Source organism: Canis lupus, chromosome 27 (assembly GCF_048164855.1).
Source record: "Canis lupus baileyi chromosome 27, mCanLup2.hap1, whole genome shotgun sequence".
Classification (NCBI taxonomy): Eukaryota; Metazoa; Chordata; class Mammalia; order Carnivora; family Canidae; genus Canis; species Canis lupus.
Genome location: NC_132864.1, coordinates 36,356,127 through 36,375,818, shown reverse-complemented (window position 1 = coordinate 36,375,818; position 19,692 = coordinate 36,356,127). Strand labels below are relative to the sequence as shown.

The following is a 19,692-nucleotide window of genomic DNA, read 5'->3' as shown; positions in this document are numbered from 1 at the left end:
TGATTTTTCCAGATTTAGTCCAAAACAAATTGGCTCCCAAAGTTCAAATTCCCAGAATGCAAAAAATTTTGTCTCCTCTGGCCATTCCCTCCTAACCCAAGGTTTGCGAATATTTACAAAAAGAAAACGTTTATTCAGGACCCCTTCAAGCCATGGCTTTATGCTTGGAGTTCTGGCAGGCAGTTACACAACTGCACAATGTTATATTCATAAAATAAACCATCAGCCTTATTTTTAATTAAAAACATCAATTTGATATATTTTTACATTTATAACAAACTCTGATCCAAAACACAAAATGAAAGCTTTTCTTTGCATTTCACAAATTGTTCAAATGTAACAGTGTAAAAAATCCTTTAAAAAATAAGCTTAAGAAAAAAAAATGAAAAAAAAATAAAAAATAAGCTTAAGGGGGTGGGGGGTGTACCTGGGTGGCTCAGTCAGTTAAGTGTCTGCTTTCAGTTCAGGTAGGGATTCTGGGGTCCTGGGATCCAGCCGAGTCGGGCTCCCTGCTCAGCAGGGAATCTGATTGTCCCTCTCCCTCTGTGCACCCCCTACTCGTGCTCTCTGTCAAATAAATAAATAAAATCTAAAAAAAACAAAACAAAACAAAACAAAACTTAAGGGGATGCCCGGCTGACCCAGTCAGAACATGTAACTCTCAATCTCCAGGCTGTGAGTTCAAGCCCCACACTGGGGGTAGAGCTTACTTAAAAATAGATAAATAAATATTTAATTTAAATAAATAAATAATTAATTTTAAAAAGAAGCTTAAAATTTGAGATTTGAACCACTTCACTAGAACCACCAAAATGAAAGAGACAGACTAAGGTCAGTGAGGGCGTAAACACCTGGAACTCTCACACATTGCTGTTAGAAGTATAAAACAGTAATGCTACTTTGGAAAACATTTTGGCAGTTTCTCATAAATTTAAATACATACTTACCATATTACTCAGTAATTCCCGCCCCAGGTATTTATTGAAAAGAATAAAACATATATGCACACAAAGACATACACAAATGTTCACAGCAGCTCTTTAAAAATACATACAATACTTCCAAATCAGGGATGCCTGGGTGGCTCAGTGGTTAAGAGTCTGCCTTTGGCTCAGAGCGAGGTCCTGGAGTTCCGGGATCAAGTCCCATATCGGGCTCCCTGCATGGAGCCTGCTTCTCCCTCTGCCTAGGTCTCTGCCTCTCTCTCTCTCTCTCTCTCTGTGTCTCCAATGAATAAATAAATAAAATCTTAAAAAAAAAAAAAAAACCCCTCCAAATCAGAAACAACCAAATGCCTGTCAACAAGAGAATGCACAAACTATGGCATAGCTATATAATGAAATAAAACCCAGCAAAAAAAGGGGAAGAATCCACTGATAACATGGAACAGCCTGGATGAATTTCAAAAGCATTATGATAAGTAAAAGAAGCCTGGGGAACACCTTGGGGGCTCAGTCCATTGAGCTTCTAACTCTTGATTTCTGCTCAGGTAGTGATCTCAGCATCACGAGACTGAGCCCAGCATTGGGCTCCCTGCTCAGCTGGGTGGTAGTCTGCTGGAGATTTTCTCTTTATCTTTCTCTCCCTCTGCCCTCTCCCTCACGTGCGCTCTCTCTTTCAAATAATAAATAAATCTTTTTTAGTTTATTTTATTTTTTTATGATTTTACTTATTCATGAGAAAGAGGCAGAGACACAGGCAGAGGGAGAGGGAGAGAAGCAGGCTCCATGCAGGGAGCCTGACGTGGGACTTGACCCCGGGTCTCCAGGATCACACCCTGGGCTGAAGATGGCGCTAAACCGCTGGGGCTGCCCTAAATAAATCTTTAAAAAAGAAAGAAGCCTGATACATTCCATTTACATGAAATTCTACAAAATGCACACTTCTTTATAGTGACAGCAGATCAGCGGTTGCCCGGGGGTTGAAGAAGGGGAAGTAAGTTGCACAAGATATAAGGGGAACTTTTGGGGGTTATGAAAATACTGTGTATCTGTACTGGGTGCTGCTTATATGGCTGTATACAGTTTCAAACCCCATCAAACTGTATATTTAAAATGGAAGCATTCTGTTGTATATAAATTATACGGAAAAACTTATTAAAAAACAAAACAAAACAGGGGATCCCTGGGTGGCTCAGCAGTTTGGCGCCTGCCTTCGGCCCAAGGCGTGATCCTGGAGTCCCGGGATCGAGTCCCACATCGGGCTTCCTGCATGGAGCCTACTTCTCCCTCTGCCTGTGTCTCTGCCCCTCTCTCTCTCTCTCTCTCTCTCTGTCTCTTATGAATAAATAAAACCGTTAAAAAAAAAAAAAGTTCCTAAATGCTCAACTAAAAAAACCAATAATTTAGATTTGAGAATTGTTTTGTTAATAGCATAAAGGAAGTCTTTCTAAACTAAACAAGTTAAAATAGATTAGATGGGGCACCTGGGTGGCTCAGTCAGTTAAACAGTTGACTCTTGATTTTGGCTCAGGTTATAATCTCAGGGTTGTGAGATCGAGCCCTGCATCCAGCTTGGTGCTAGGTGTGGAGACTGCTGTAGATTCTTTCTCTCCCTTTCCCTTTACCCCTCTCCCAAACCCCCTTCTTAAAAAAAAAAAAAAATTAGAATTTCAATATGGTTTAATAAAAATGAAATCTTTTTCAACAAGCATTTCATAGTTAGATAAAACTATAGTTCTATAAAATGAAATTTAGTAAAAATACTAAGGAGTCCTTTTTTCTTTGTGTCTACTGAATATAAGGTTGTGGCCTCCGGGACGCCTGTGGCTCAGCAGTTGAGCGTCAGCCTTTGGCTCAGGGCTTGATCCCAGTCCCAGGATCGAGTCCCACATCAGGCTCCCTACCAAGAGCCTGCTTCTCTGTCTATGTCTCTGCCTCTCTCTCTCTGTGTGTCTCTCATGAATAAATAAAATCTTTAAAAAAAAAAAAAAAAGGTTATGGTCTCAATAGTGGGCAATTTTGCCCCATAGAGGACCAATGGGACTGTTGGGAGACATTTCTGGCTGTCACGATGGGGTGGAGGTGCATTGAGTGTGTAGAGGCCGGGGATGGTCAAACATCCTACAATGCACAGAACAGTCCCTTTCAACAAAGAACCACATGAGCCAAAATATCAATAGTGCCAAGACAGAAACCTAGGTGTACCGGGATTGGTTTAAACCTGGAAAGGGAAGATCTCTATCTTTCTGTACCTTACCACACACAGGGCCATATCTGCACAGACATTCTGTTGACTTGAATAAGCCAACTCAACAGAATTGGCTGACAGGAAGGAAATGTCTCTGCCACAGGCCTATTACTCCCCTGGATTTCCATCCACATTCCCTGGGAAAGGACAGATAACTCAAAGAAGGGCTGTCTGTGATCTCCCAGAATGAAATGTGGAAAGGAGCCACAGGGCCTCACTGCTTACCTGTATCTCCTTCTGTAGTCCCCTTGCTCCCTGGTCAAAACTGATAACCCCAAATGGATGGCTAAAGTCCATCATTCTCCCATCCCTCTGAAACCTCACTGGCAAGAGGGAAAGAAGGAAAAGTAAAACCTATTGGGCCAACTATATGACAAGCACTATGCTGGAAATTTCACACACATTTCATTCAATTCTCCTTCACCTAAGGAGATGGGTATGATCGTCAGTCCACTGTAAAAAGGGTAACCTGAGCCTTCACAGCTGGGAAGTGTAACAGCAGGGATTTGAGTAGGTCTGACTCCAAACCTCCACCTCTCCACAACAGCTGGGCAACTCCCTGTGTTGTCTTTCTTTATCTCAAGGGGTGGCCTGTACAGTGAGACTACAGAGTGCCTTGGGTGTACTCTATGTTTGGAAACGTTTAACTATGGTAGGACATGTCTTGGCAACCAATGGTAGGTAGGGCTTACAGCATTCTCTCCTCTCCATCCCCACCAGCCCTGCTCCAGTCTCTTACTGTGTCAGGGAAAACATATAGCCTCACAACTACCACAGCCTTCTGACCTCCCTGCCTGCAATGCTCCTGTTTGAGAAACAACTGTTTTTCCATACTGAAGTACAAAGCCCACTCTGCTACTCCTGTCAAGTAATGCCCCACTGCCTTAGACCAAACGCCCCAGTGACCAATACACATCCCTCCAGACCCTGGCTCCCACCCACCTTCCCGACCTGGTTTCCCATTTTACACACAAACATAGCCATGCTCTTTGAAATACCCACACTTCTACTCCTACTATTCCTTATCCCTGAGAGCCTTTTACCATCTTCTTGCCTGAGGAATAACTGCTCACATGTCATATCAAGATTCAGCTCAGGGATCCCTGGGTGGCGCAGCGGTTTGGCGCCTGCAGTTGGCCCAGGGCGCGATCCTGGAGATCCGGGATCGAATCCCACGTCAGGCTCCCGGTGCATGGAGCCTGCTTCTCCCTCTGCCTGTGTCTCTGCCTCTCTCTCTCTCACTGTGTGCCTATCATGAATAAATAAAAATTAAAAAAAAAAAATTTAAAAAAGATTCAGCTCAAATGACTTCTGGTATTTCTATCACAGCACTCACTTCACACTAGTTTATCAACATTCAGTACACAATTAAACAACAAAATTGCTATTTATCTCAAATTCAAATGTAATTGGGCATTTGTATTTTCTCTGGAAACTTCAGGCTTGGCACACAGATCCTCAAATAGGGAGGAAAGGAAAGGCAGCAGTGGGGAAGGGTAGCAGTAGGGAAGGAAGCAAAGGGAATAATATACAAAGTGAACCATGACAAAAAAGATCGGTAGAAGTCTTGTGCCATACTCAGCGAGAACATTAAAAGTCCGAATCCCCTTGCTTCACATCAGTCCTCGACAAAATAGCCTGACCTAATTTCAAAACCACTCTCTGGGAGTCTGCTCCAAACAGCCTAAGTTTAGAGCAGCTGGTCTGTTTCATTTTCATAAAACCAGTGCTGGTCACCTCTGCCTTATTCATGCAGCTCCCACCAACTGGTATGTTCTTCCTCCAACTCCAATGTCCATTCACTGAAAGTGCCTCCTCCTTCAAAGCCAATCTCAAAGGATGAGCGTAGTTCAAGTCGCCTCAAGGTCTAGCTCAGAGAACCTATAGCAGCACCAATACCAAAACTCACACGTGGTCTCCCCCTCCTCATGACTTAGACTATAACTCTTCCAGCACTTATCAACACAACTTCAGATGGCAGTTGTATACAGACTGCTCCCCCAGGTCTCGCTGAGGATGCAAATGCCCATTTATGAGGCAAGGCATGGTAAGTAAGTACCTTAAAGGTATCTTTTAATAACTATTATGGAGGACGAAACCAAACACCCAAAAACAGACAAAAATCAAGGCTGAAAAGGACATGTATCATAAGTAAATCCTAGTAAACTCTTTCTAGACAGGCCAGTTAACCACCTATTACACAGTTCACCTCTGTTCTAAGACATACCTGTAACAATGTAAAACTTCGGCTCACTCATTAGTGGTAGGATAAGGACGTAAGAGGGAAAAAGAGAAAACAGCGGGGAAAGCACTTCCTTCTGAGTTCAAAATGTCATGGTACATACTTCCTTGTTAAAATGCTGAGATACACCATATAACTCAATTACACTGGTTTTGCTGTTGCCAATTCAGGATCATACTGTTTTTCTTCACTGCATGAGTAATTATTGCAAGTTCAAGCAATAAAGCTCAATTACAGGTCAGAATTTCAATATAACGTAGCCAATTGGGTATTAAGAAAATAGAGGGGTGCCTGGGTGCCTCAATCGGTTAAGCATCTGTCTTCAGCTCAAGTCCTGATCTCAGGGTCCTGGGATAGAGCCCTGCGTCGGGCTCCCTGCTAAGCAGGGAGTCTGCTTCTCCCTCTGCGCCCAGCTCCACCTTGCTCTCCCACCCTCTCATGTGCACGTGTGCTCTCTCAAATAAATAAAATCTTTAGAAACAAAAGAAAATAGAATATGTAAAATATGTTTGTTTCATTCCAATTTTTTAAAAAGTAAAATTTTAGAACACAGCTACATGACATTAGCAAACTGAATTTCAGTAAAAGCTTACTAGTAGCGGATATTAAGAACAATAGATTCTCATACAAATGTCACAGCATCTTACTCCCAATTTAGAAAATGGGAGTCTTCAAATTCTGATATATATAGCGCTCTGGAAATAAGTCAAAGAGAGAGAGACTTTCAACTCAGTAGGTTGTTTAAAAAATATGGCTGCTTTCAAATTTGAAAAGATCCAGAAAGGAACAGGATGGACTAGTGAGTACAAGTTATCAAGAGGCAGATTCTGTGATACCTAGTAATCAGAGATGCCCCTACACCAAATGAACCTTCTGTCTTTGGCACAGGTCATGATTCCACAGTCCTGGACTAAGCCCCTCCTTAGGCTTACTGTTCAACAGGAAGTCTACTTTTCCCTCCTTCTGTCCCTCCCCTCTGCTCATGTTCTCTCTCTCTGTCTCAAATAAATAAAATCTTAAAAAAGAAAGAAAGAAAGTTGGATCCTCCTTCTCACTCTTCACAAGCCTTCCAATGGATCTGGGAGGGCTGATTTATCATCAGACATCAGCAGAAATGGGAAGTTCCTACACTAACCTCAGTTAGCTAGATATCAGATATTCACAATGGTTCATCTCTAAAGGCTCCAGACAGCAGTGAGATAAGGATAACTTTAGTTATTTTAAAAACCATTGTATGGTACTTCTGCAGGAGAATTCTCCTAGCTCACTTTCTCACTTGCTCATCTCCCAATCTCTTCTTCAGTTCAGCTACCTTGCTATCTGAAATCTGCCGAGCTTCTGACACAGCATGGCACAGAGACTAAATCATGAAACAAATACCTAAAGTTTGGGCTTCTGACAAAAAAATTTTTAAGCACTTAGACAAAAGAAACCAATAACTGCTATGCAAATTCATCAGCTGTCTGAGATAACAGGTCTTTTTCTTCTTGACCTCACTAATCTTCGAAACTACTCTCAAAGATGTACAGTGACTAAGAATTCTAATGATTCTTTCTCAAAATTCACTCACGTCAATACGGAACTTACTACTGCTTACCACCCACCCCCTCTGCCCATCTGCAGTATATAACTCCTTTGGCCAGGCAAACACAGCGCCTATGTAGCTTTTTCTATATAAAATTTTGCACAATCACTTACAACTGGGAACAAAATAGGGTAAGAACCTTGGGTACATATCTCCAAGGATAGAAACCTTGAGTGAGAAAGTAAATACTGGACAGCCTGGGTAGCTCAGTGGTTTAGTGCCGCCTTCGGCCCAGAGTGTGATCCTGGAGACCCGGGATCAAGTCCCATGTCGGGCTCCCTGCATGGAGCCTGCTTCTACCTCTGTCTGTGTCTCTACTTCTCTGTCTCTCTGTAACTCATAAATAAATAAATAAAATCTTTAAAAAAAAGAGAGAGAAACACTGAATTAGCTTTTCATGAGAGAATCTCATACTTACATAATAAACTTCTCCTTAGCCTACCATACCAGTATCCACTCTTCAATTTTCAATTCCAGTTAAAAAAAAATTAAATCTTAAAAAAAAAATTCTATTTTTAAAGTAATCTCTACACCCAACATGGGCCTTGAACCCACAACCCTGAGATCAAGTCACATGCTCCACTAAGCCAGGCAGGCTCCCCTCCTTCCTTCCGTATCATTTTAAATAAAGTGACAGTAAAGTATAAATTTGGAATTTATAATTTTTTCTACTACTATTCCTAGAGTACATACAAGTAGGGGGAGGGGAAGAGCTGAGAGAGGAGAAAAATCAACTCTTCACTGAGCTTAGAGTCTGACGGAGGGCTCGATTTCAAGACCCTAAAATCATGACCTGAGGCAAATCACAAGTAGGATACTTAACCCACTGAGCCACCCAGGGGCCCCCAAAATAAAATGTTTATAAGAAATAAAATAGGGCAGCGGGTGGCTGAGCGGTTTAGCGTCGCCTTCAGCCCAGGGTGTGATCCTGGAGACCCAGGATCAAGTCCCACGTTGGGCTCCCTACATGGAGCCTGCTTCTCCCTCTGCCTGTGTCTCTGCCTCTGTGTATGTGTGTGTCTCTCATGAATAAATAAAATCTTAAAAAAAAAAAAAAAGAAATAAAATAGGGCGCCTGGGCGGCTCAGTCCGTTAAGTCTCTGCCTTCGGCTCACATCATGATCAGGGTCCTGGGATTGAGTCCTGCATCTGTTCTCCTTCTGCCGCTCCCCCTGCTTGTGCTGTCAAATAAATTAAATCTTAAAAAAAAAAAAAAAAAGTAAAATAAAATAATAATGAGGATATATTCCAAATGTGAGAAAAATGAAATAGGCAAACAGAATTATCTTTATATTTTTTTTAATTTTATTTATTTATGATAGTCACACACACACATAGAAAGAGAGAGAGAGAGAGACAGAGACAGAGACATAGGCAGAGGGAGAAGCAGGCTCCATGCACCGGGAGCCCAACGTGGGATTCGATCCCGGGTCTCCAGGATCGCGCCCTGGGCCAAAGGCAGGCACTATACCGCTGCGCCACCCAGGGATCCCCAGAATTATCTTTAAATTTTATCAAGAGATCATCCAACATTTAAAACTTGCCTCTGAGTGCCTTAAGGAAAAAGAGGCAAGAAAGAGAAGACAGGAGGCCCAACTGAGAGGTCAGGCAAGTAAGGATGCTGAGGGAGGAAGCAAAGGAGAGTGAGAGGAGAGAGGACTCAGGTCAGACATCTAATTTAATCCCCCTACCCATCAACCCTTGACATCCCACACCCTTTGTTACTAGGTAGTAACTGGAAAAGGGTAGCTCCTACAAATCTTGGGCAGTTTATGTAGCCAAATGTCAGTGCAAATGGGAACTACCATTTACCAGAATACCTGCGAAAGCAACCAAAATAAATTCCATCAAATATTTCAATTACAAGAGAAACAATGCCCACCTAAGTTTTCCATTCTCCAGCCTAAATAAATAGCACTGTCGTTTCTTCAACCTTATGACAAATGTATTCTAGTTGAAAGGCAGCATAATACAACAACAAGAACCTAAGACTTTTAGTCAGAAACCTGGCTCAAATCCAAGCTTGGTCACCGGTTACCTCTGTCTTCTTAATCTCATTTCCTCATTTATAAAATTAAGGAAAATAACAGTTGTGCTAACTGCCTCAAGATGTGTTGTGAGAGGACCATATTTCATGAAAGGTACACAAGAAATGTATGTTTTTTTCAGCTCTGCTGTTATAGATGCTCATCAGATTCCACACTACTATTAACAGAGACTACATAAAACTTATGAATTAAATTAGTTTTATAAATAAAGTTTGGGAATGTAACCCAACTAAGCACATGTATGATGGGAGAGGGAGTCAGAGCAAAGGCAGGAAAGAAAGTGATTAAGAATCCCAGTATAGGGACGCCTGGATGCCTCAGTGGGTGAGCATCTGCTTTCGGCTCAGGTCGTGATCCCAGAGTCCTGAGGTCGAGTCCCATATCAGGCTCCCCACAGGGAGCCTGCTTCTCTCTCTGCTATGACTCTGATCTCTCTCTATGTCTCTCATGAATAAATAAATAAAATCTTTAAAAACAAAAATAAAGAATCCCAGTACATGGATGCCTGGGTGGCTTAGTGGTTGAGCGTCTGCCTTAGCTCAGGGTGTGATCCTGGAGTTCTGGGATCAAGTCCCACATCAGGGTCCCTGCATGGAACCTGCTTCTCCCTCTGCCTATGTCTCTGCCTCTCTCTTTCTGTATCTCTCACGAAGAAATAAATAAAATCTTAAAAAAAAAAAAAAAAAGAATCCCAATACAGCTACACAGCATCCTGACTTTTATATTCTATATTACACCTTCAGAAATATGACTTTAACATAAACTTCAAGGTTGCTTTTTTTTTAATTTAAAAACAAGGAACGTTAGTAAGTGAAATGCCAAAAAACTTTTTTGCAAAACATTTTATTCATCACAATGAAATTCTGGTTATTAATAAATGATTTGCATTCCATTATGATCAAGCTGGGTCTGGCCAAGCAAGCCTTTGAACTGGATAGGTAACAGGAAGGCTGAGTAAATGTGTAGCTAAAGTGTGCATTTCTAACTTCATTTCCAAGTCCAATATAAAAAAACAAAATCAGAACTGAAATGTTTATTTTAACTGCATTACTTCTAGAGCGAACCAAGAGGGGTTAGTGCAGGCCCAACTAGGCTCCACATCAAAATAAATCTGTCCTTGTGGAGAGGACATCATTTTCCCTCTAGGCCTAACAACTCTAGATAACCCAGATTATTTTCCCTAAGGATCAGCATGAATAATTTAGAGTAGACTTTACTGTAGAGACAACCTCAATAATTCACAGGGCAATATAATAAATACATAAAAATCCAGAAAGAAAATAAGACTGTTGTATAGGCCTGGAAGTTTTGCCATGTCCCTCAAAATTAACTCTTGGCTGCATCCATCAAAAATTTTTTTATTTTTCTGGTTTTTTTAAAGATTTTATTTATTTATTCATGAGAGACACACAGAGAGAGAGAGAGAGAGGCAGAGACATAGGCAGAGGGAGAAACAGGCTCCACGCAGGAAGCCCGACACAGGACTCGATCCCGGGACTCTGGGATCACGCCCTGAGCCAAAGGCAGATGCTCAACCAGTGTCCCCCATGAAAAACTTCTAACACATATATCTTACCTGGCTTTTGGTCAAGGATGTCTATTACTGATCACCAGAGTAAGAGGGCTTGGACACAATTTATAAATATGCAAACACTGGGGCACCTGGGTGGCTCAGTAGGTTAAGCTTCTGATACTTAATCTCTGCTCAGGTCTTGATCACAGGGTTGTGAGTTCAAGCCCTGTGCTGGGTCCATGCTGGGTGTAGAACCTACTTCTAAAAAAGCAAACTTTGCTACCAAGACCTTTCAGACCCATCAGTTTATCCCCAGAAAAACTCCACATCCACATTTACAGCTGGTTGTTTTCTATTTTTTACTTTATGAAAGTGTTTCTACTTTCCACCTCCAAGTGATTAATATTAATACAGACTTATTATTAATTAATTATTAATTAAAATAACTTATTAGTTAATTATTATTAATTAATGCAATATTAAATATTACAGTCTGTAATATTTAGGTTAATCTCTAGCCTTTGGTACTTCATATACACTACTTAGAAAGCTGACACAAGGGCAGCCCCAGTGGCACAGCGGTTTAGCGCCGCCTGCGGCCCGGGGTGTGGTCCTAGAGACCCAGGATCGAGTCCCGTGTCGGGCTCCCTGCATGGAGCCCGCTTCTCCCTCTGCCTGTGTCTCTGCCTCTGTGTGTGTGTGTGTGTGTGTCTCTATGAATAAAAAAATTTAAAAAATAAAAATCTTTAAGAAAGCTGCCACAGACTCAAACTGCACTAAAAAAACCCTATCTGTATTACTTACTTATTTCCTGACTTCTCACACACTCCCCTATCAGATAGTAAATTCTAAGAGTACAGGGGGTTTTGTTCAATGCTGTTGTCCCAGAGCCTAGAAGAGTACAGGGCACTTAAGAGCCACTTAATAGATACCTGCTGAATTGATGGGGCACCTGGCTGACTCATTCAGTAGAGCTTGTGACTCTTGATTTTAGGGTTGTGAGTTTGAGCTCCATGTTGGGAATACGATTTACTTAAGAAAACTAAATAAATATCTTCTGAACTGAATGACTAAATGGTGTATTTTTACTATGGAATACTACTATGAAGCCATTAATCACAGTGAGTCAAAGTGATACTAGCTGATTTAATGGAATTTCCAGAAGTATTAAGTGAAGAAAACAAGAAGCAGGAGTGTCAAAAAAAAAAAAATCCCATTTTAAAAAAAGTATACCTTGAAAACTTTACAACGATGAGGAGGTAGAGAACTTGAAATCCTCATACACTGCTGGTGGGAATGTAAAATGATGCAGCTTTGGGAAATAGCTGGTGGTGCCTCGAAAAGTTTAGCACAGCTACTATATGACCCAGTGATCCCACTCCGAGGTACACACCCAAGCGAACTGAAAATATTCATCCACAAAAAAAACCTGTACATGAATGTTCACAGTAGTATTATTTATAATTGCCAAAAGTGGAAAAAAACCAAATGTCAATCAACAAAATATAAACTATTATTTGGCCATAAAAGGAATGAATACTATCCCTAAAAACATCATGCTAAAGAAAGGAGGCAGACAAATGAGCACAAACTATATGATTCCATTTCTATGAAATACCCAGAACAGGCAGATTAGGGATTTCCAGGGGCTGGAGGGAGTAGAGGATGGGGAGTGACCATTAATCAGAACAAGTCTTCTTCTGAGGTGATGAAAATGTTCTGGAATTAGATAGTGGTGATCCACACACAAGTCTAAGGATATACTTAAAACCACTGAAGTGTACACTTTGAAAAGGGTGAACTTTATGGTATATGAATTATATCTCAATAAACCTGTTATTTTTTTTAAAACATACATGTTTGCAAATGACTACATGATTAAATACATGAATACATCAGTCATGTATTCAAATGAATACAAGCACTAAGGTATTCTTGTACTCGAATACATGAATGATGAAGAATTGAGTATGGGAAGGAAAGGGAGATAAGTCTTGAGGCACAGAGGACAGGAGATAAAAAAAAAAACAAAGACTAAAAACATGCAAGGCTGGAGGCCTTGTGTAGGGGGACTGGGCAAGGCTGAATAAACCTGCAATGAGGTAAGCTTCGAGAATAAAAGGAGAGAGCCAGGATTGAAAAGGTAGGCAGGTACTTGGTAACGGGGGAGACACAACAGATCTGGGTAACTGTAACAATTCAATGGAGACTGCAGAAAATGCAGACTGCCAGAGAGGGAGAAAAGAAAGAACAAGGGAGAGAAGATTTAAGACTGGCTCAAACTCACCAAAGTTTAAAAAGAAAAATGTGCAAGAAGAAAAATCCAGTAAGTCCTGCTCAAGAATCATTGAGCCTGGTAGGATAAAACCAAACCACAAGGAGAAGCTCCAGGGAAAGAGGGAGTGGGACTCAGGACACTGGCTCTCTCCTATGTAGGAGAAAAGGAGCATCTCTTGGGAGAAAGTGCCCAATTGTGATGATTCTGGAAAAAATGAGCCCCAATGGACCACCTCAAGAATTCGGTACAAATGGAAAATGGCTGCCTTGGGATTTTTTCCAAGAATATAAGAAGGGAGAGAGGAAGAAATGGACTTTAATTTTTAACCAGTATTTCTTTATAAATCTTACCAGTGCTGCCAGCTTTTCTGCGTGCCTCTTTGCTAAGCTTAAGCAGGGTCTTTTTAATTTTTCTTTGTATAACCTCAGTTCTTTTGAAAAGAAGTATATAATATGGGGCCTTTTTACAGGAGACAACGTACTTTCCTCCTTATTGTTTTTTTTTTTTTCTTAAGATTTATTTTTGGGGCACCTGGGTGGCTCAGTCAGTTAAACATCAGACTCTTGGTTTTGGCTTGGGTCATGATCTCATGGGTCATGGGATGAGGTCCCAAGTGGGGAATCTGTGTTCAGCAGGGAGTCTGCTTAAAGATTCTCTCCCTCTGCTCTCCCTGTTTGTGTGCACGCACGTATATGCACGCACTCTCTCAAATAAATAAATCTTTTAAAAAGGGGGGGAGATTTTATTTCTAAGTAATCTACACCCAATATGGGTTTCAAACTCACAACCCAAGGATCAAGAGTCAAATGCTCTCCCCAGTGAGCCAGCCAGGTGCCCCTCCCTTTCTCATTTGTGTTTTCCCTAGGCTATATGCACAACAGATGAACTTGCAATTTAATATCTTGATTTCTTAAACCTTTACTGTCCAAACACATCAACTTGAAACAAAAGCAAAAAACCCAAGGTGGAAGATATCCAAAGGGGAAAGAGGAAGCAATAGAGAACAAATGCATGTTTACCTTCCAAAGCTTGGAACAAAGATAATGCCCACCTAGTTTCTGGATTATAATGCAGATATGAAAGAAGATAGTCCCCTCCTTCAAGAAATAAGATTTGAGTTAGACACTAAGATACAACTAAGTAGACTTTGCAAATTTGGTGTGAACAACTGGGGGATGTCTTATAGCTGAAGAGGTCAAGTACACCTGGAATGGAACTCCTAAGGACAAGGACTGGGTGATCTCTACCAGCTTGATAGCTTGATAGCACTGACATGTCTAGCACATAGCACAGCTAGCAGATTTAACAACCTCTGGTCAAGCCACATACTCTGCTATGCACTGTGATGTCACTAGCTAGTGGAGAGAACAGACAAAACAGAGAGCACCAAATCCTCACTAGACAGGGAGCTGGACAAGTATGCAGGAAATAGGTCAAGGGATGCCTTAAAGGCAAGGTAATATCTAAGGTGAGTATGAAGGTGATAATGGATGAAGTGAGAAAAGAACATTCCAGCAGAGGGAGACATGGAGATTGGAGAGAGTTAAAGTTCCAAGAGATATTTAGCAAAACTCAGTGAAGTACCAAAAAAGGGGGATGGGGGAATGAGAATGGAGGCCAGAGCCCAGTGATGAAGTGTCCTGGATACCAAGATAAGGATTAGTAAATCTGATTATGAAGATAGTGAGAGCCATTGAAGGACTTACAATTGGTGGTAAGGGTGTGGGGTGACTATGAACAGATATATTTTGGAAAGACAGAGGCAGGAGCAAACCTCTGGATTTAACCAGAAAAGAACTACACTGATGATGTGAGAAAAGGTAAGGAAAAACACTATTGACAGATCTGCACTCTTTTCTAGTGGACAAATTTCCTTTTGGGAGTTACCCAATTATCCTTTGAAAATGGAGCATTTAGAGACAGCAAAGAGCAATCAGTCCTCTGAGCACAAAAATTAGAATTATGAAATCCTGGGGCACCTGGGTTGACTCAGGCGGTTAAGTGTCTGCCTTTGGCTCAAGTCAGGATCTAAGGGCCCTGGGATCAAGCCTCGCATCAGGCACTCTGCTCAGCAGTGAGTCTGCTTCTCTCTCTGCCTCTCCCTCTGTGATCCCTCTGGCTCTCTCTCAAACAAATAAATAAAATCTTAAAAAAAAAAAAAAAAGAATTAGAATTATGAATTAGACTGAATTACTCATTTTAACCCAAAGGACTTTTTTTTTTTAAGATTTTATTTATTTATTCATGAGAGACACACAGAGAGAGAGGCTTAGACACAGGCAGAGGGAGAAGGAGGCTCCACACAGGGAGCCCGACACAGGAGTCGATCCCGGGTCTCCAAGATCATGCCCTGGGCTGAAGGTGGCGTTAAACCACTGAGCCACTTTTAAAATGTGTTTGATACGTTTTGATATACTACAGTTTTGTGAATGCAAAAAAAAAAAAAAAATTATAATGACTCTAAATCTTACCTGGTATTAACAGCACACCAGGATGAATTTCAAAGACTTCTCTCAGACACAAAGATCATCTGCTACATTCACTTTGGAACAAACCACTGCCACTTCTTCCTCTAGGCATATCTGAAATACAATCTGTAAGTCTAATTTCATGTTGTTTCACAGCAAAACACTAAGGCCACAATACTAAAAGATTTCTGAGCTGACAGAGAAACCCCATGGGGGTTCTTTACCTCAGCAGCTAGTCTATTCACCACTAACAATTCCAACCACCAGGAGGAATTTCCCTGCCTAGGCTTATTTTGTTGGCACAAGCACACACACAAAAAAATACCCTGACATTTTATATCCAGTAGGAAAGAATAATCAGAATATTAACATATTTAATACTAAGCAAATATAACACAAACTTCCCAGTTGTCTGTAGATTTGGACAGATGGCCACAAAGTAAACTCATATTTACTCTTAAAAAATAATCTACATTTTAATCTTCTTAGCACCAAAAGCCCCAGGAACTTTTTCTTAAACTCCCTAATAACAATAGCAAAACAAAAGATTTTAGGCTCTGTTTATTTCTAAAAATACCTTATTGTGATAAAACAACCAACCTTGTATTCATTCGCTAGTTACAATCACCATATACTACCATTTACTATCACCATCATTTCACTAAAGATGCTTAATTTCAACACCAAGAAAATGACGTATTTTTTTAGAAAAGGCAGTCTTTTCATTGAATAAATTTAGTTTAGTGAAAATCTCTCCACATTGTCCTTGTTTTTCTCCGTTTTCAACACTCTCTTTCATGGATCTGACAGACAGTCTCCAAGATTTGTTCTCACTCCCCGTCTTTGCTGACAAACCACAAATAATGCCATAAAACTGGTAAGAAGATTCAGTTCTACTGGAAGTTGAAGAGGACTCCGTAGACAAGGATCCATTAAGTGTTAGAAGTGACAACTCAAGTTCCTTTCCGTCTCTTCCCCCCACCCCTCTACCCCCCCACTTTACAGATAGGGAAAGGAAGATCCAGAAAGGAAAACTGATTTGTCCAAAGCCATAAAACCAAGAGAGTCTCTAGCCTGCTGATACCCTGTCATCCGTCTTCTACTGAGCTGGACAGTTTGCGTAATCCTAAATACAAGTTAGCTATGTGATTTAAATATGTATATGGTCTGGGGCACCTGGGTGGCTCAGTCAGTTGGGGATCCCACTCTTGATTTCTGCTGGGGTCCTGGTCTCAGGGTTCTGCGATCAAGGCCCAGGTATCTGCTCAGAGCAGAGTCTGCTTGGGAGCCTCTCCCTATGCCACCACTCCCCCACTCACTGCCGAATGCTCGCTCTCAAATAAATAAGTCTTTTAAAAAATAAAAACAGGGACAGCCCGGGTGGCTCAGCGGTTTAGCGCCGCCTTCGGCCCAGGGCGTGATCCTGGAGACCTGGGATCGAGTCCCAGGTCGAGTCCCAGGTCGAGTTCCCTGCATGGAGCCTGCTTCTCCCTCTGCCTGAGTCTCTGCCTCTCTCTCTCTCTCTCTCTCTGTGTCTCTCATGAATAAATAAATAAAAATTTTAAAAATAAATAAATAAAAATAAATATGTATATAGTTATATGACAAGTCTTATACATTATGAAAACCCAACCCTGGTAGTAATTTTGAACCGAGGCAATACTATCATTTAAGTCACGTAAAATTAAGGATATACTGTGTTAAACTGGTTATAAAGAGAACCTCCGCTTCACAGAAATCTCATTGCAAGACAACACGATGTAGAGATACCCACCCTAAAAATGCAAGGTTAAAGCTTTTCTATGTCACAATATTCACTTTCTTACTGAAAATTAATGTCAAGAAGATTCCTACATGCGTAGAGTATATGCAGGTTAAGAAACATTCTCCAGGGGATCCCTGGGTGGCTCAGAGGTTTAGCACCACCTTCGGCCCAGGGCGTGATCCTGGAGTCCAGGGATCAAGTCCCACGTGGGGCTCCCCTGCATGGAGCCTGCTTCTCCCTCTGCCTGTGTCTCTGCCTCTCTCTCTCTCTGTGTCTCTCATGAATAAATAAATAAAATCTTAAAAAAAAAAAAAAAAAAAGAAACATTCTCCAGCTGCCTAAGGTTGCTGAGTCTTTAAAGACTCTTACTTGGTGTACACTAAATCAAAGGGGGAAAGAAGGTATTTTTTAAAGAGGAAAAAAAAATTACTGGATCAGTGAGCTATTTCTTTACCGAAAAACATTTTCCCCAGATCAATACCCTACTTCTCCTTACAGATATACTGGTCAGTATTGGTTTGACTATTTCATAACCTACATGTGTTATGCTGATGTCTGCTGATGTCTACAAAGCTCTGATTTCATCTCAAGATACATCTCCTGGCTGACAGCGAATGCTCTTGGGCTCCGCAGTATTTTTTAGTTCCCTGAATCTGTTGTAAACCTAGAAAACACAATCAGTGGCTTCAGATGCTCCTTTTACAACACCTTTTTCCAGGAATCAATACAGGGCAGCGAATTTATGGGAATTTCTCCTGGGCGCTTCGGTACTAGCCGGCAAATTATCAAGAGCATCAAAAAAGCAAGGCTCTCTGTATCTACATTTGAAAGATCACAGGAATTCTTACTTGGTCTCGTAAAGAAGATGAAACTACGTGGAAACGGATTTTATTTCCTAGTCGTCTCCAGGAGAGGTGCCCAACAATGAACAAGGTCTTGAACATAACCACGGATGCCCACACAATTGCCAGATTGAGGGAAATGCAAAATTCCCGAAACAAAACGGCACATTATTCTTAGCCAACCTGATGTAACCAGGTCTCAAGAAGGGGGGAAAAAAAAAAAAAAAAAAGGGAATTCGCCTCGCTTAAGGGCGACCTCCCCACGGCGCAGGGCGAGGGTGGGGGCGCGTGCCCGGCGGAAGCGGAGCCTGCGGGAGGCCCGGGGTCCGCCGCCCGCGGCCCTGCTGCTCTGCTCGGCGAGCCGCGACCTCGGGGCCCCGGGAGCGCAGTCTCCGCCGGGGGAAGGGGACCAGGGGGCCAGGGTTATGGGGCGCCGGCCCCAGCCTCTCCTGGGGCGCGAGGGTCACGCTCAGCCCCTCGGCTCAGAGAGACCAGCAGGCGGAGGGCCTCAGAAGCACCTGGGCCCCAACCCCGCCAGGTGCGGCCCGCAGACCCGAGGGTCGGCCCGGGGGCCCGGGAGGGGGACGGCGCAGGCGCGGGACGGGCTGGGGGGCCCCCGGCGGGGGACGGCGCAGGCGCGGGCCCGCTGGGGTCTGCGGGGTCGCCCGGGCCTGGCCGCGCGGGCGGCGCTGAGGAGATGGACAGGCCCGCCAGCGCGCTCAGGGGACCCGGGCCTGGCTCTTACCGCGCGGCGCCGCCTCGCTCGCTCGCTGGCTCCGGGATGGGGCCGGGCGGCGAGCTCGCCCGGTGGCGCGGCCCGAATCCGTTGAGTCCGGCCTCAGGGCAGCAGCCAACCCCACGGCGCCGTTCGCCCGGCCCGCCCTGCCTCCCTCGCGGCCCCCGCCCTCGGCCCGCCCCTGTCCCGCCCCAGACAGTCGCCGCCGACTGCGCAGGCGCTGCGAGGCCCCGCCCACACCCCGCCGTCGCGCAGGCGCCTGCGGCCCCGCCCACTCCGCGTCCCGCCCATCTCTGGGTAGCGCAGGCGCACTGTCTCCCGGCCAGCGACGAAAAAAAAAAAAGGCTTCAGCCGCCAGTACGCACGCGTCGGGTTTGCGCTGGAGCTGCGGGTGGTGGATGCTCTTGAAATGCTGTGCTCGGCGGGGCCGGGTGATGAGTGTAGCGCCCCCTGGTCCCAAAGCCTTATCTCAGCTAAAGGTCCACCTTTCATGCAGCACGTGTTTACAGTGTGCCAAGGACGGTGCTAGGCCTGAGCTACACGGTGGTGGTAAACACACAAGCCCTGCAGGCCTGACGCTCCCCTTGCAGCAGGGAACACAGACCCTAAACGGGGGTTGGGAGCAACCAGAAACGCGAGGCTAAATGTCCTTTATCAAGTTAAGGAAGTTCTGTTAGGTCACAATTGTCTCACAGGTTTTTTTTCCTTAGTTTGAACTACATGAATTTGTATTACGTCATCTTAGTTTACCAGGATAAAGAAAACCTGAACTTGATAAACTTTTAATGCATCGTTGGACTCTTCACTAGTATTTTACTTAGCGTTTTTGCATTTTTGTGCATAAGTGATTTTGGCCTTTGCTTTCATGTACTGTCCGTGTCTGGTTTGGGATTAATTTATAATAATTTAAATTTTGTCATCTGGGAGATTCTATATATTAAGAGTTTTCAATGTTTGTTGAAGTTGCCTATAAAATTATCCAGGCCTGGTGTTTTTCTTCAGTTTTGTCTGCTTTGAGATATTTGA

The 19,692-nt window shown here is 42.9% G+C and overlaps 1 protein-coding gene across 9 annotated transcripts in view; it reads right to left on the bottom strand.

Moving 5' to 3' along the window:
* The window catches only part of SPECC1L (sperm antigen with calponin homology and coiled-coil domains 1 like), a 140,593-nt gene extending 121,768 nt beyond the window's left edge, over positions 1 to 18,825 (bottom strand). For 2 of the 9 annotated variants that reach the window (XM_072803403.1, XM_072803412.1), the window contains exon 1: positions 18,676 to 18,825. The gene's annotated coding sequence lies outside the window, so the exon portion shown is untranslated. Of the gene's footprint in view, positions 1 to 427; positions 590 to 15,326; positions 15,438 to 17,936; positions 18,108 to 18,675 lie in introns of those variants that run through there. The other 7 variants (XM_072803404.1, XM_072803407.1, XM_072803409.1 and 4 more) reach the window with 7 other exon arrangements.
* Positions 18,826 to 19,692: the final 867 nt, after the last annotated feature.